Source organism: Oryctolagus cuniculus, chromosome 16 (genome assembly GCF_051225735.1).
Source record: "Oryctolagus cuniculus isolate XC-2025 breed Fujian yellow rabbit chromosome 16, ASM5122573v1, whole genome shotgun sequence".
Taxonomy (NCBI): Eukaryota; Metazoa; Chordata; class Mammalia; order Lagomorpha; family Leporidae; genus Oryctolagus; species Oryctolagus cuniculus.
This window is the reverse complement of record NC_142882.1, coordinates 6,071,380-6,085,337: the sequence shown is the minus strand read 5'-3', so window position 1 is coordinate 6,085,337 and position 13,958 is coordinate 6,071,380. Positions and strand designations below refer to the sequence as shown.

Genomic DNA, 13,958 nt, shown 5'->3' with positions numbered 1-13,958 from the left:
TCCAGATCTCAGTGGAAATGCTTCCAACTTTTCCCCATTCAATAGGATGTTGGCTGTGGGTTTTTCATAGATTGCTTTGATTGTATTGAGGAATGTTCCTTCCAAACCCAGTTTGCTTAGAGTTTTCATCATGAACGGGTGTTGTATTTTATCAAATGCTTTCTCGGCATCTATTGAGATAATCATATGGTTTTTCTTCTGCAGTCTATTAATGTGGTGTATCACATTGATTGTCTTGCGCACATTAAACCATCCCTGCATACCAGGGATGAATCCCACTTGATCTGGGTGGATGATCTTTCTGATGTGTTGTTGCATTCTATTGGCGAGAATTTTATTGAGGATTTTTGCATCTATGTTCATCAGGGATATTGGTCTGTAATTCTCTTTCAGTGCTGCATCTTTTTCCGGCTTAGGAATTAAGGTGATGCTGGCTTCATAGAAAGAATTTGGGAGGACTCCCTCTTCTTCGATTGTTCTGAATAGTTTGAGAAGAATTGGAGTTAGTTCTTCTTTAAACGTCTGGTAGAATTCAGCAGTGAATCCATCTGGTCCTGGGCTTTTCTTTGTTGGGAGGGCCTTTATTGCTGTTTCAATTTCTGTCTCAGTTATGGGTCTGTTTAGGTTTTAGATGTCTTCCTGGTTCAATTTAGGCAGGTTGCATGTGTCCAGGAATCTATCCATTTCTGATAGGTTTCCCTGTTTGCTGGCATACAAGTCCTTGTAGTAATTTCTGATGATTCTTTTTATTTCTGTGGTGTCTGTTGTTACATTTCCTTTTTCATCTCTGATTTTATTGATTTGGGTCTTTTCTCTTCTTTTTTTAGTTAGTTGGGCCAATGGGGTGTCAATTTTGTTTATTTTTTCAAAAAACCAGCTCTTCGTTTGACTGATTTTTTGTAATGTTTTTCTTGATTCAATCCTGTTGATTTCTTCTCTGATTTTAATTATTTCTCTTCTCCTACTAGATTTGGGTCTGATTTGCTGTAGGTTTTCTAGATCCTTGAGGTGAATTGAAAGCTCATCTATTTGGTGTCTTTCCAATTTCTTGATGTAGGCACCTATTGATATCAACTTTCCTCTTAACACTGCTTTTGCTGTGTCCCATAAGTTTTGGTATGTTGTGCTGTTATCCTCATTTACTTCCAGAAAGTTTTTGATTTCTCTTTTGATTTCTTCTATGACCCATTGTTCATTCAGGAGCATGTTGTTCAATCTCCATGTGTTTGCGTATGCTATAGGGATTCCTGAGTTGGTAATTTCCAACTTCATTCCTTTATGGTCTGAGAAGCTGCATGGTATGATTCTAATTCTTTTGAATTTGCTGAGACTCGCTTTATGGCCTAGTATGTGGTCAATCCTAGAGAAGCTTCCATGTACTGCTGAGAAGAATGTAAAATCTTTAGCTGTAGGATTGAAAGTTCTGTATATATCTGTTAGATCCATTTGGGCTATAGTGTCGTTTAAATCTACTGTATCCTTGTTGATCTTCTGTCCTGTTGATCTGTCTATTTCTGAGAGTGGAGTATTGAAGTCCCCCTGGACTATTGTATTGGGGTCTAAGTCTCCCTTTAAGTCCCTTAACAAATCTTTTAGATAAACTGGTGCCCTGTAGTTAGGTGCATATACATTGATAATCCTTATATTTTCCTGTTGTATTGATCCCTTAATCATGATATAGTGTCCGTCTTTGTCTCTCTTAACAGTTTTTGTGGTAAAGTTTATGTTGTCCGATATTAAGATGGCTACGCCCGCTCTTTTTTCATTTCAGTTGGCATGGTATATCTTTTTCCAGCCTTTCACTTTCAGTCTGTATGGATCTTTGTTGGAAAGATGTGTTTCTTATAAGCAGCAAATAGATGGGTTTTGTTCCTTAACCCAATCAGCCAATTGGTGTCTTTTAACTGGACAGTTCAGGCCATTCACGTTCAAAGTGACTAATGATAGGTGGTAACTTTGCCCTGCCATTTGCCAAAGACAAGTTCTAATATATGCTTTGAATTCCCTGTGATCTTTTGCTGTGAGGTTTCCTTCCTTGGTTTCCTTCCTTTACCTTCTTTCATATTGATGACCGTGTTTCTGTGTTTCTGTGTGTAACACATCTTTAAGCATCTTTTGCAGGGCTGGACGAGTGGCAACAAATTCTTTCAATTTCTGTTTGCAATGAAAAGTCTTTATTTCACCTTCATTCACAAATGAGAGCTTTGCAGGATATAATATTCTGGGCTGGCAGTTGTTCTCTCTTAGTACCTGGGCTATATCTCACCATTGCCTCCTAGCTTGTAGAGTTTCTGATGAGAAGTCAGCTGTGAGTCTGATTGGAGATCCTCTGAGAGTAATCTGACGTTTCTCTCTTGCACATTTTAGGATCTTTTCTTTATGTTTCACTGTGGAGAGTTTAATTACAACGTGTCGTGGTGAGGATCTCTTTTGGTCGTGTTTATTAGGGGTTGTGGGCTTCCTGTACTAGGATTTCTCTGTCCTTCTCCAAACCTGGGAAATTTTCTGCTAGTATCTCACTAAAAAGGCCTTCTAATCCTTTCTCCCTCTCCATGCCTTCAGGAACTCCTAGAACCCGAATGTTGGGTTTTTTAATAGTATCCTGAAGATTCCCGACAATATGTTTCAGATTTCTAATTTCCTCTTCTTTTCTTTGGTCTGACTGTATCCTTTCCTGTTCTCTGTCTTCTAAGTCCGATATTCTCTCTTCTGCTTCACCCATTCTGTTTGTAAGGCTCTCTATTGTGTTTTTCATTTGATCTATTGAATTCTTCACTTCAGTCACTATCACAGTTTCCTGTTGTACTAGTTGTTTCGTTTCATTTTGATTCCTCCTTAATATTTCATTTTCACGAGAGAGATTTTCTATCTTGTCCATTAAGGATTTGTGTAGTTCCAGAATTTGTTTTTGAGAACTTCTTAATGTTCTTATCAATTTTTTGAGATCTGCTTCTTGCATTTCTTCTATGTCATCATCTTCATAATCTTGAATTGGGGTGTCTTTTTCATTTGAGGGCGTCATGGTGACTTCCTTGTTTTTATTACCTCGGTTTTTGCGTTTGTTATTTGGCATATTGGAGATATTTGGTTTCTTCACTGTGGTGCTTTTTCTTGTTATACTATGACTCTAGATTAAGTGGACTATCTGTTTTTGATGGAGCCTTAGGGCTTGAGATGGGTGTGGCCTGAGAGCTCTGTTTGGTGTGCCAAAGGTGACACTCCCAGGTTAGGCGTGGTAAATCTCTCTCTCTTTTTTTTTTTGATTCAAAAGGGAAGTAATTCCGCACAGCTGAACGAAGTTGGAGGTAGTTAGCAGGCAAATGATATACCCACAGGAGCCAGAGATCGGAAGCTCTTTCCCAAGATCCCCACAGGGAATCTCTTCAGCCCTCAGAGTGGGCTCAAATTCTCCTTCAGCCTCCCACTGGGTTGCCAAAGTTACGGAATTGTAGCGTCTCTGGAGAGTGCTCACATGAATTCCGTGAGTTCTCTCCCCCACCGTCTCTTTTTTCACAGTCTCAGTTCAGGAGCACCACAAATTTACTAGGTCCTAATCTCCTGTTAATTCGCCCCACCCAGAGTCGGGTTTTTCTGCTAGGCTCAGGGCCGGTGCAGACCTGAGGTCGCTCTGCTTATGACGTATGTCCAAGATGGCGCCTGCTCTTTGTCTTGCTCGCCATTGAGAGGTGAGCGGAGAGAGAGAAACCCGTGTCCGTACTAGTCACCCTTTTCTCTCTCTCTCTCTCTCTTCCAGTTAGCCTTGTGAACTTCCCCCCCCGGGGGTCGTTCCCTCTAGTCTCCTCTCTCCGCTTGCCTGCCGGTGTCTCGGGCTATTGAGGTTCGGCTCACCTCGCGTTCCAGCACTGGTGTGTTGAGTCTGCCGCTGATGTCCCGAACTGTGGGCTCCCACGCTCTCCACGCAGGTCCGCTGTGAGTTACGCGTTCCGGAAGAGTTTCTTCTGCTGTTTCCTCCCCTACTCTTCCTTGAACCTGCAGTATCTCCACTTTTATTAAACTATCTCTCCCCAGACTATCAGTGTGCTCCCTTCCTATTCCGCCATCTTGCCGGAAAATCAAAATTTTTAATTTATTGTATAGTACATGAGGTATACATAACAGTTTCTATATGGACATTAGAAATTGTGCACTTGATGGAAACAGTCTCAAGGTGCTGTGGAAAGAACACTTCTCTGTTCCTCTTAGAAATGAACTCATGCAAATAGACTGCATTGTCATCCTAAGGGGATTGGTTTGACCTCTGGCAGTGGTGGAGGGTCTAGATGATAGGGTAAGGTGTAGAGTGATAGCTCACTCAGACCCAAGCCCTACAAATGGGGAAAAACAAAGTATTCTGCCACCTCCTTTTAAAGGTGGAAACACAGTCTGCAGAGGGAGAGAGAGAATAGAATACATTGTGGACAGATGCTAAAGAGAAGGGCACCAAGAGCACTATTATATCTAGAATTGAAACATGCAAGAAGGGCATAGAGATCCTTAGGGAAATGTCTCCAACCATGATTATTATCAACTCCAATGTGATAACCGCTATAGAATGAATGTTCTGTGCAAATATGCATTGGCTGAGATACTGCTCTTTAGTATGATCATATTTGATGTGGTTTCTGGGAGGTAAGTACAATTTTTTATGACTTACCTAACTACTTTCTTAGAAATTTTCAATATGAGATTGTGCAGAGAGATTGCTACATCTCTCTAACTGGTGAAGATAGAATAGGAAAGGAAAAATGTCTCTCCTTGAGGCAGGAAATGTGTCTTTCACAGACGCCAACCTCGCGTATCTTAATCCTGGTCTTCCCAGCCTCAGCAATTCTAAAAAATAAATTCCTGTTGTTAAGTCACAAAGTCATGGTATGTTGTTATGTGGAAACTCTAGGTGACTAACACAACATTGAAATGGGGAAGAATGCAGGTTAATTTCATTTGTGACAACAGCTGGCTCTCCCAAGTCCTTGCATTTTGTCTCTGCAGCAAATGGCAGAGAGGCTCTGGAATATTTTTTTCTAAATCCCATGAACCATGAGGAAAAGAAACTGATTTTCAAGGGAAAAGAAAAACGAATTAAATAGAAATCAGTCTTTGTTTTTGCACATGTTCTACTCATGGCCAAAAATGGTTATTTATATTGGCACATCATCAAATGATTCCCCAAACAGCATACACAGGAGCATGACTCAGCACAAGGTCATGGGATTGATTAACTCACCTGAAGGCTAAGGGGCCAGCAGAGGCAGGATATCTAAATGTGGAGATTGGTGGAGTGCAAGACTTGGCATTTATAACTCAAGCTTCCTCCTTATCAAAACTGAGCATCAGCTTCCCTCCTAAATCAGGAAACTAACTCAAGTTCAAAGCCTAAAGGAAGGAGAATCATGAAAATGCAGAACATATAGAAGATGTTGGAATCATTTATTGGGGGGATGTCAAGTACTATAGATCAAAAGCATGCCACCTAGTGAAATTTAATGGCTGCTATCTATTTTTATTTTTTAACTTTTATTTAATAGATATAAATTTCCAAAGTACACCTTTTGCATCACAGTGCCCCCCACTTCAACTTCCCTCCCATCTCCCACTCCCTCTCCCATCCCATTCACATCAAGATTCATGATCAATTCTCTTTATATACAGATCAATTTAGTACATATTGAGTAGTTTTTAACAGTTTGCACCCACACAGAAACACAAAGTGTAAAGTACTGTTTGAGTACTAGTTATACCATTAATTCACATAGTAAAACACACTAAGGACAGAGATCCTACATGGGGGGTAAGTGCACAGTGATTCCTGTTTTTGACTTAACAATTGACACTCTTATTTATGATCAGTAATCACCCTAGGCTCCTGTCATGAGTTGCCAAGGCTATGGAAGCCTCTTGTGTTCACCAACTCCAATCTTATTTAGACAAGGTCATAGTCAAAGTGGAAGTTCTCTCCTCCCTTCAGAAAAAGGTACCTCCTTCTTTGAAGACCTGTTCTTTCCACTGGGATCTCACTCACAGAGATCTTTCATTTAGGTCTTTTTTGTTTTGCCTGAGTGTCTTGGCTTTCCATATCCATCAACAGCAGACTGGATAAAGAAATTATGGGACATGTACTCTATAGAATACTATACAGCAGTCAAAAACATTGAAATCCGGTCATTTGCAACAAGATGGAGGAATCTGGAAAACATCATGCTGAGTGAATTAAGCCAGTCACAAAGGGACACATATCATATGTTCTCCCTGATGGGGGATAACTAACCTAGCACCAAAAAGGAAACCTGTTGAAGTGAAATGGACACTGTGAGAAACAGTGGCTTGATCAGCCCTTGTCCTAACTTTTGAGGAACAGCATACTGTTTTATTGCTATTATTATTTTGGTTCTACTTAATACCATTGGTTGAACTATTTAATTAACACAAATTTATTCTTAGGTATTTAAATTTAACTGAAAAGTGATCTCTGTTAAATATGAGTGGGAATAAGAGAGGGATGACATGTACAGTTTTGCACATGCTCAATCAGACTTGTCCCAAACAGTAGAGTTAGAATTGTGCCAGGGGATTCCATTTCAATCCCATCAAGGTGGCTGGTATCTATTTTTCTACAGAAATCTGAAAAGTATGTTCATATAAATAATTATTATTGGTAATAGTCTAACTCCAAATAGGTCTTATTCTCTGAATCTTTCCTCAAGACCTGCATGCAGATAGACTTGTAGGCCAAGAAAAAACACCACACATTTCTACAGGCACTGACAGAAAACTTGCTCAAGGAGGGAACACAGATGTCCCTTTTATTTCAAGTGTCCTGCGTATTCAGTCATGATGAACTGTCTACTGTATGTTGATGGCCTGTTCATGCCCACTGTGTGCCAGACAGAAAGAGGCATCTTTCAATTATTGGGTACAGGATTTTATGTGTTTCCAACAAATCCAATTGTGCACTTGATTTTTCAAGCATCTTTGTATTACCTATGTTGTTTTCTGGGTGAGATAAGTTGAAAATCCTCCTTCTTAGAAAAATATATTTTCTGGGGCTGGAGCTGTGGTGCAGTGGGCTAACATCCTGGCCTGAAGTGCTGACATCCCATAAGGGCAGTGGTTTGAGATCCAGCTCCTCCACTTCTGATCTAGCTCTCAGCTATGGCCTGGGAAAGCAGCAGAACATGGCCCAAGTCCTTGGTTCCCTGCGACTGCATGGGAGACTTGGAAGAAGCTCTTGGATCCTGGCTTCAGATTGGTGCAGTTCCGGCCATTACAACCAATTGGGGAGTGAACCATTGGATGGAAGATCTCTCTCTCTCTCTCTGCCTCTCCTCTCTCTTGAAAATTTTTCACAAATAAATACATTAATATTTTAAAAAAGAAGAAATTATGTTCTCATCTGTATCTATACTTCCTCTTCTCTTCTTTGTCATTTTCTAGTGTTTCTCTAATCCCTCTGCCCTCTTCATCTCCTCATCCTCATCCTCCACCTCCTCTTCTTTATAAAGCTATACATGATCTCTGCCAAACAGGCTTTTGCTGACAGTTTGCATGTGGATACATTATATAATTCCATCCTTTATCTCTTTGAACAGGTAATCAGTAGTAAGAGATATTCTGATGCTGGGAAATCTAACAGTTGGGAGTTTAGAGTCTAAAGCAGTTATTTTAAATTCAATGTTGTTTTATTCTGCTGTCATCAACAATGGTCTATTTTTCTTCCATGTGTCTAATAAGGCTGCTTTATAAGGTCCTTGTTGAATGATTTTTCACCTGTGAAGTACCTGTGTTCTTATTACGGTCTTTTCCTCCACTTAAGAACCATGTTGGTTTCTCCTGATGATGGGATGATCCCATGTTGAATGATTTCATGTTCCTCTTCAGACTTGGTGTTTATCTGGGATTCCACATTAATTTGCCCCAGCTTGATGGGGACCTACACACAAATCTTTTCCTATTTGGATGGCTCTTGGCGTTTGTCTGTTGCTGGTTCATGCAAAAATGGACAAGTGTTAACAATCCACTTCCTTTCTTTCTGGGATTTTCTTCTCAAGCAAATTCAGCAAACTAATCAGAATGATATTGTTTGAAAGACCTTGATGTTTTGTTGTAGAAACTCTCATGCTTTATTTGAGAAGAAAGAGAATGGAATTTCAGATCAATAAACTTGCATTTTTATTTAATGAGGAATAAGGGAAATCCAAAACACAAGGAAGCAGAATTGGGAGAGGCTCCTAGTCACCACATGTGGAGCTGAATGCCACAGCACCCCCAGGTCTACCAGATAAGGCATCACAGAGTGCATCCCAGCAGTCTCCCTGTTTCAGTAAGTGTTCAAGGTGATTCTGAGGGTTGCAGAAACAAGGAAACAAACAAAATTACCCTCCTCTTAAAAAGTTGGCATCTCAGTGAGATTTAATGCTATAACTAGTACTCAAACAGTATTTTTCAATTTATGTTTTTGTGTGGGAGCAAACTGTTGAAATATTTACTTAATGTATGCTAATCTGATCTTCTGTATATAAAGAGAATCAAAAATGAATCTTGATGTGAATGGAAGGGGAGAGTGAGTGGATAAGGGGAGGGTTGCGGGTGTGAGGGACATTATGGGGGGAAGCCATTGTAATCCATATTCTGTACTTTGGAAATTTATATTCATTAAATAAAAGTAAAAAAAAAAATGGCATCTCAGTGAGGTAAGACTTCCTATTCCAGAATTTAAAAATTCCGTAATATACTGTTCAAGTAAGATGTAAATTCCTGGCCCAAGGGATACAAGGTGCATTAGAATTATTTTACATTACAGGATTACTAGGTTTCACCAAAACAGTGGGGAAGAAACCAGAAGGACTCTCCCTCCTCACAATTCCCCAGGAGAACCCCCAGAGTCACCAACCCAGCTCCTCTCCAGGTCTCACAACCTGGCACAGAGCCTGGAAGGGCCTGTTGAGCTGCAGAGCAGTGAGGAGCCAACAGGGGTCAGTGGCAGGAACACATTTTGCTCCTCTGCAGCTCGGCCCTCCGGGGTCGCACACGTAAAGACCCATATCCTCATATGCTGCACCAAAAGAGCAAGGTGGGTTGTGGCCTTTTCTCATTCCTCGTGACACATGACCCATATTCCTGTACAGGACATGGTTCCTGCCTCTGTCCTCTCATGAGAAACTTGTGCTCACAGTGCTGAGCCTCCTGACTTTGGCTGCAGATCAATGTGGGGGTATTCATTATGGCTGATGTGTGGCTCTCTGCGAATTTCAGGTGTTACTCTGGAGGAGCTGACTTGAGAGGTTCTACAAGAAAGAGCCCTATACCCACCCCAAATCACCTCAGTTGCATCACTGCATTCTTGCAGGAATGTTCAAATCCATCCTCGGCCTCAGGCTCCCTCTAGTGTTGTGGTCGGTATTGACCTGACTGAAAGGAAGGGAGACCTGGGCATAATAGCAAGTAGACAGCTCCAATTCAAGACTGGGTGAACTGAAACATCCATGTAATGGAAGCCATCTCCATGGGAACACCAGATGGCCCTGCAGAAATAAACATGTGTGTGTACAGGAAGTCTGAAAGACTATTTAGATAGGAGCTGCCTCTGAGCAATGGGATTGCAGTTGGTTTTCCTTTCTCCTTTATAAGTGCTTAGATTTATTTCCTTAAGGACACTATGGAACAATAACTGAAAACAGGCCAATTTCACATTGAATTTAAAACTGAATGCCAACGTGTTTCATTTTAATGAAATAAACAAACCTATCATACAACAGACAACTCATGAAAGGTAAGTCAGCATGGAATATGCTACTCAGAAAATACATAAACATATGATCTAGCTTTGGATGATAGAATTATAATCAGATATCATTGGCACATTAATTGGGAATTAGTTTTTACACGCAAAAATATAGAATTTCAGTTCCAGTGATCTTGCCTTTACACACACACACATACACACACAATTGTAAAATGCAAAGACTCAGAGACCAATTGACTTGGATATTAGAAGACACACATGCTAATGGCTATTCATACACAATTGAGTATGACTCAGGAAGTGTTGGTATGTTGAGACAGCCACATAAAGTTATGATAACTCCTACTAAAGTGCTTCTCAGACTATAGCTGCTGAAGACACTGATGGAGGTTTTGGGGAGAAAGAAGTAATTCTATGAAAAACTGATGACTGTACTAGAGAGGATGGGGACATTTAATTTAAGAAACCTCTATTGGGGTAAAGGCTATCAAAAGATTATTAGAATCTGCGTGATCTGGTGCTTTTCCACTTATCTTTAAGAATAATGCAGGCCAGCGCTGTGGCTCAATAGGCTAATCCTCCGTCTTGCAGCACTGGCACACCAGGTTCTAGTCCCAGTCGGGGCACCAGATTCTCTCGCAGTTGCTCCTCTTCCAGTCCAGCTCTCTGCTATGGCCCAGGAGTGCAGTGGAGGATGGCCCAAGTGCTTGGGCCCTGCACCCCATGGGAGACCAGGATAAGCACCTGGCTCCTGGCTTCGGATCAGTGCGGTGAACCGGCCACAGCACGCTGGCCACAGCGGCCATTGGAGGGTGAACCAATGGCAAAAGGAAGACCTTTCTCTCTGTCTCTCTCACTGTCCACTCTGCCTGTCAAAAAAAATAAATAAAAGAAATAAAAAAAAAGAATAATGGAAATTGGAGCTGGGCTGTGGTGTAGTATGTTAAGTTTCCACCTTGAGTGCTAGCATCCCACATTTCATAGGCTCAAGTCCCGCCTGTTCTATAGCAAGAACCCTGTAAGAGTGAAAGGAATTCAACAACAAAAAAACTAAACATCCAGTTAAGTAATGGGAAACACCTTCATCATGCATTTTTCAAAAAGAAGAAACTGAAAAGGCCAAAGTCACTTAAAAAATTCTCAGGACTACTAGCCATCAGGGAAATGAAATCAAAACCACCATCAGGTTTCACCTTACCCATCAAAATGGCTCTCATACAGAAATCAATTAACAACCTATTCTGAAGAGGACTCAGGAAAAAAGGTAGCCTAATCCACAGTTGGTGAGAATGTAAACTGATGCAGTCATTGTGGAATACAGTATGGAAATTTCTGAGAAAGAAAATAGATCTGCCATGAGACCAAGCCAACTGACTCCTAGAAAGTTACCCCAACTAAATGAAATCAGCATGAAAAGGGGTCATCTGTACCCCCAAGTTCATTGCAGCTCAATTCAAAATAGCTAAGATATGGAATCAACCCAGATATCCATCAACTGATGACTGGATAAAGAAATCCTGGCATGTATACTCTAAGAATGTTTATCAGTAGTAGAAAAAAAAAAGAATCCTCTCTTTTGCAACAACATTGATGCAACTGGCATCCATGATACTTAAAGAAATGAGCCAGTATCAGAAAAGACATATGCCATCTGTGTCTAGACAGAATCTAGAAGCAACTTAAAATACAAGGTCAATGGTTCTAAGAAAATGGACAACAAACTCGTTATTGTAAGAAGAAAGAATCATGATTTTACTTACGATACAAAAATGGGATGGTTCAACTTTCGCAAATCAATCAATGTGATACACCACATTAACAAACTGCAGAAGAAAAAACATATGATTATCTCAATAGATGTAGAGAAAGCATTTGATAAAATACAACACCATTTCATGATGAAAACTTACCTAACGTTTTCATGATGAAAACTCTAAGCAAATTGGGTGTGGAACAAACATTCCTCAACACAATCAAAGCAATTTATGAAAAACCCACGGCCAGAACCTTATTGAATGGGGAAAAGTTGGAAGCATTTCCACTGAGATCTGGTACCAGACAGGGATGCCCACTCTCACCACTGCTATTCAGTATAGTTCTGGAAGTTTTATCCACAGCCATTAGTCAAGAAAAAGAAATTAAAGGGATACAAATTGCAAAGGAAGAAGTACAATTATCCCTCTTTGCACATGATATGACTCCTTAGGGGATCCAAAGAACTCTGTTAAGAGACTATTGGAGCTCATAGAAGAGTTTGGAAAAGTAGCAGGATATAAAGTCAATGCACAATAAGCAACAGCCTTTGTATACACAGGCAATGCCATGGCTGAGAAATAAATTATATGATCTATCCCATTCACAAGAGCTACAAAAAAATCAAGTACCTTGGAATAAACTTAACAAAGGACATCAAAGATCTCTACAATGAGAATTATAAAATCTTTTTTTTTTTTGAAAAGGCAGAGTGGACAGTGAGAGAGAGAGACAGAGAGAAAGGTCTTCCTTTTTGCGGTTGGTTCACCCTCCAATGGCCGTTGCAGCCGGCCCGCTGCAGCTGGCGCGCTGCAGCTGGCGCATTGTGCTGTTCTGAAGCCAGGAGCCAGGTGCTTCTCCTGGTCTCCCATGCGGGTGCAGGGACAAAACACTGGGGTAATCCTCCACTGCACTCCTGGGCCATAACAGGGAGCTGCCCTGGAAGACGGGCAACCAGGACAGAATCCTGTGCTCCGACTGGGACTAGAACTTGGTGTGCTGGCACGGCCGGTGGAAGATTAGCCTATTGAGCCATGGCACTGGCCAGAGAATTATAAAATCTTAAAGAAAGAAATAGAAGAGGATACCAATAAATGGAAAATTCTTCCATGCACATGGATTGGAAGAATCAATATCATCAAAACTTCCATTCTCCCAAAAGCAATTTATAGATTCAGTGTGATACCAATCAAAATGCCAAAGAAATTCTCAGATCTTGAAAAAATGATGCTGAAATTCATATGGAAGCACAGGAGACCTGAAATAGCTAAAGCAATCTTGTACAACAAAAACAAAGGCAGAGGCACCACAATACCAGATTTCAAGACTTGCTGCAGTGGATCTATAATCAAAACAGCCTGGTATCACAATGGATGGGTAGAACAATGGAACAGAATGGAAACACCAGAAATCAATCCAAACATCTATAGCCAACTTATATTTGATCAAGGAGCTAAAACAAATTCTTGAAGAAAGGACAGTCCATTCAACAAATAGTGCTGGAAAAATGGATTACACATGCAGAAGCATGAAGCAAGACCCCTACCTTATATCTTACACAAAAATCCACTCACTATGACCCGGCACTTTCAAATTATTAGAGGACATCAAAGAAACCCTGCAAGATATAGGCACAGGTAAATATTTCTTGGAATAGACCCCAGAGGTACAGGAAGTCAAAGCCAATATTCACAGTTGGATTACATCAAAAATCACTTTCTTATGTCTGGTATTGGCAAAAGTAAATCAAAGCCAGATTGATAATGAATAGAAATGAAGAGATGGAAAAGAAGTTTACAGAATCACTGCTATGTATAATGAAAACTTGATGTGTGATTATCACATCATTTTATTTATTTTTTACATCATTTTAAATTCATATGAAATGATATATAATTCAGCATTTTCTTGACAATGAATTACACATTATAATGATTTAACATGTCTAAAGATTGCGCTGAAATATTTCAACTATATTAATAAGCTTATTTTAATATAGACTAATGAATTAATAAAAACAGCAAAGAAATGTGTAACTCATTTTATTAAAATATGAATATGACAATGTCAATGAGTTGACATTGAAAATACAGGATTGAAAAGAAATGAAAAGTTTCAAGGGGAGCCTTTATCTGAGATTGGTTTTGTGCTTATGAACATAAAACCCAGACTAATAAATTAGTTCAATATATTATTTTGAAGAGAGAAGGAATGGGTACAGCATGGGGGTATAGTGGCTATAAGTAGCACCTATAACCCCGACATCCCATGTTGGTGCCAGTTCATGTCTTGTCCGCTCCACTTGCAATGCAGCTTTTTGTTAAGATCTAGAAAATGCTTTGGAAGATGGCCTAAGCCTTTCTGTCCTTGACACTCACATGAAAACCTGAATTAATCTCCTTGCTTTGGCATGAACTAGCACTGGGCCACTACAGATATCTTCAGATTCCATTACCAGATGGAAGGT

The 13,958-nt window shown here is 40.1% G+C and overlaps 1 pseudogene; it reads right to left on the bottom strand.

Moving 5' to 3' along the window:
* LOC127489105 (vomeronasal type-2 receptor 116-like) overlaps positions 1-13,943 on the bottom strand; it is a 33,629-nt pseudogene extending 19,686 nt beyond the window's left edge.
* Between the last annotated feature and the right edge of the window lie 15 nt (positions 13,944-13,958).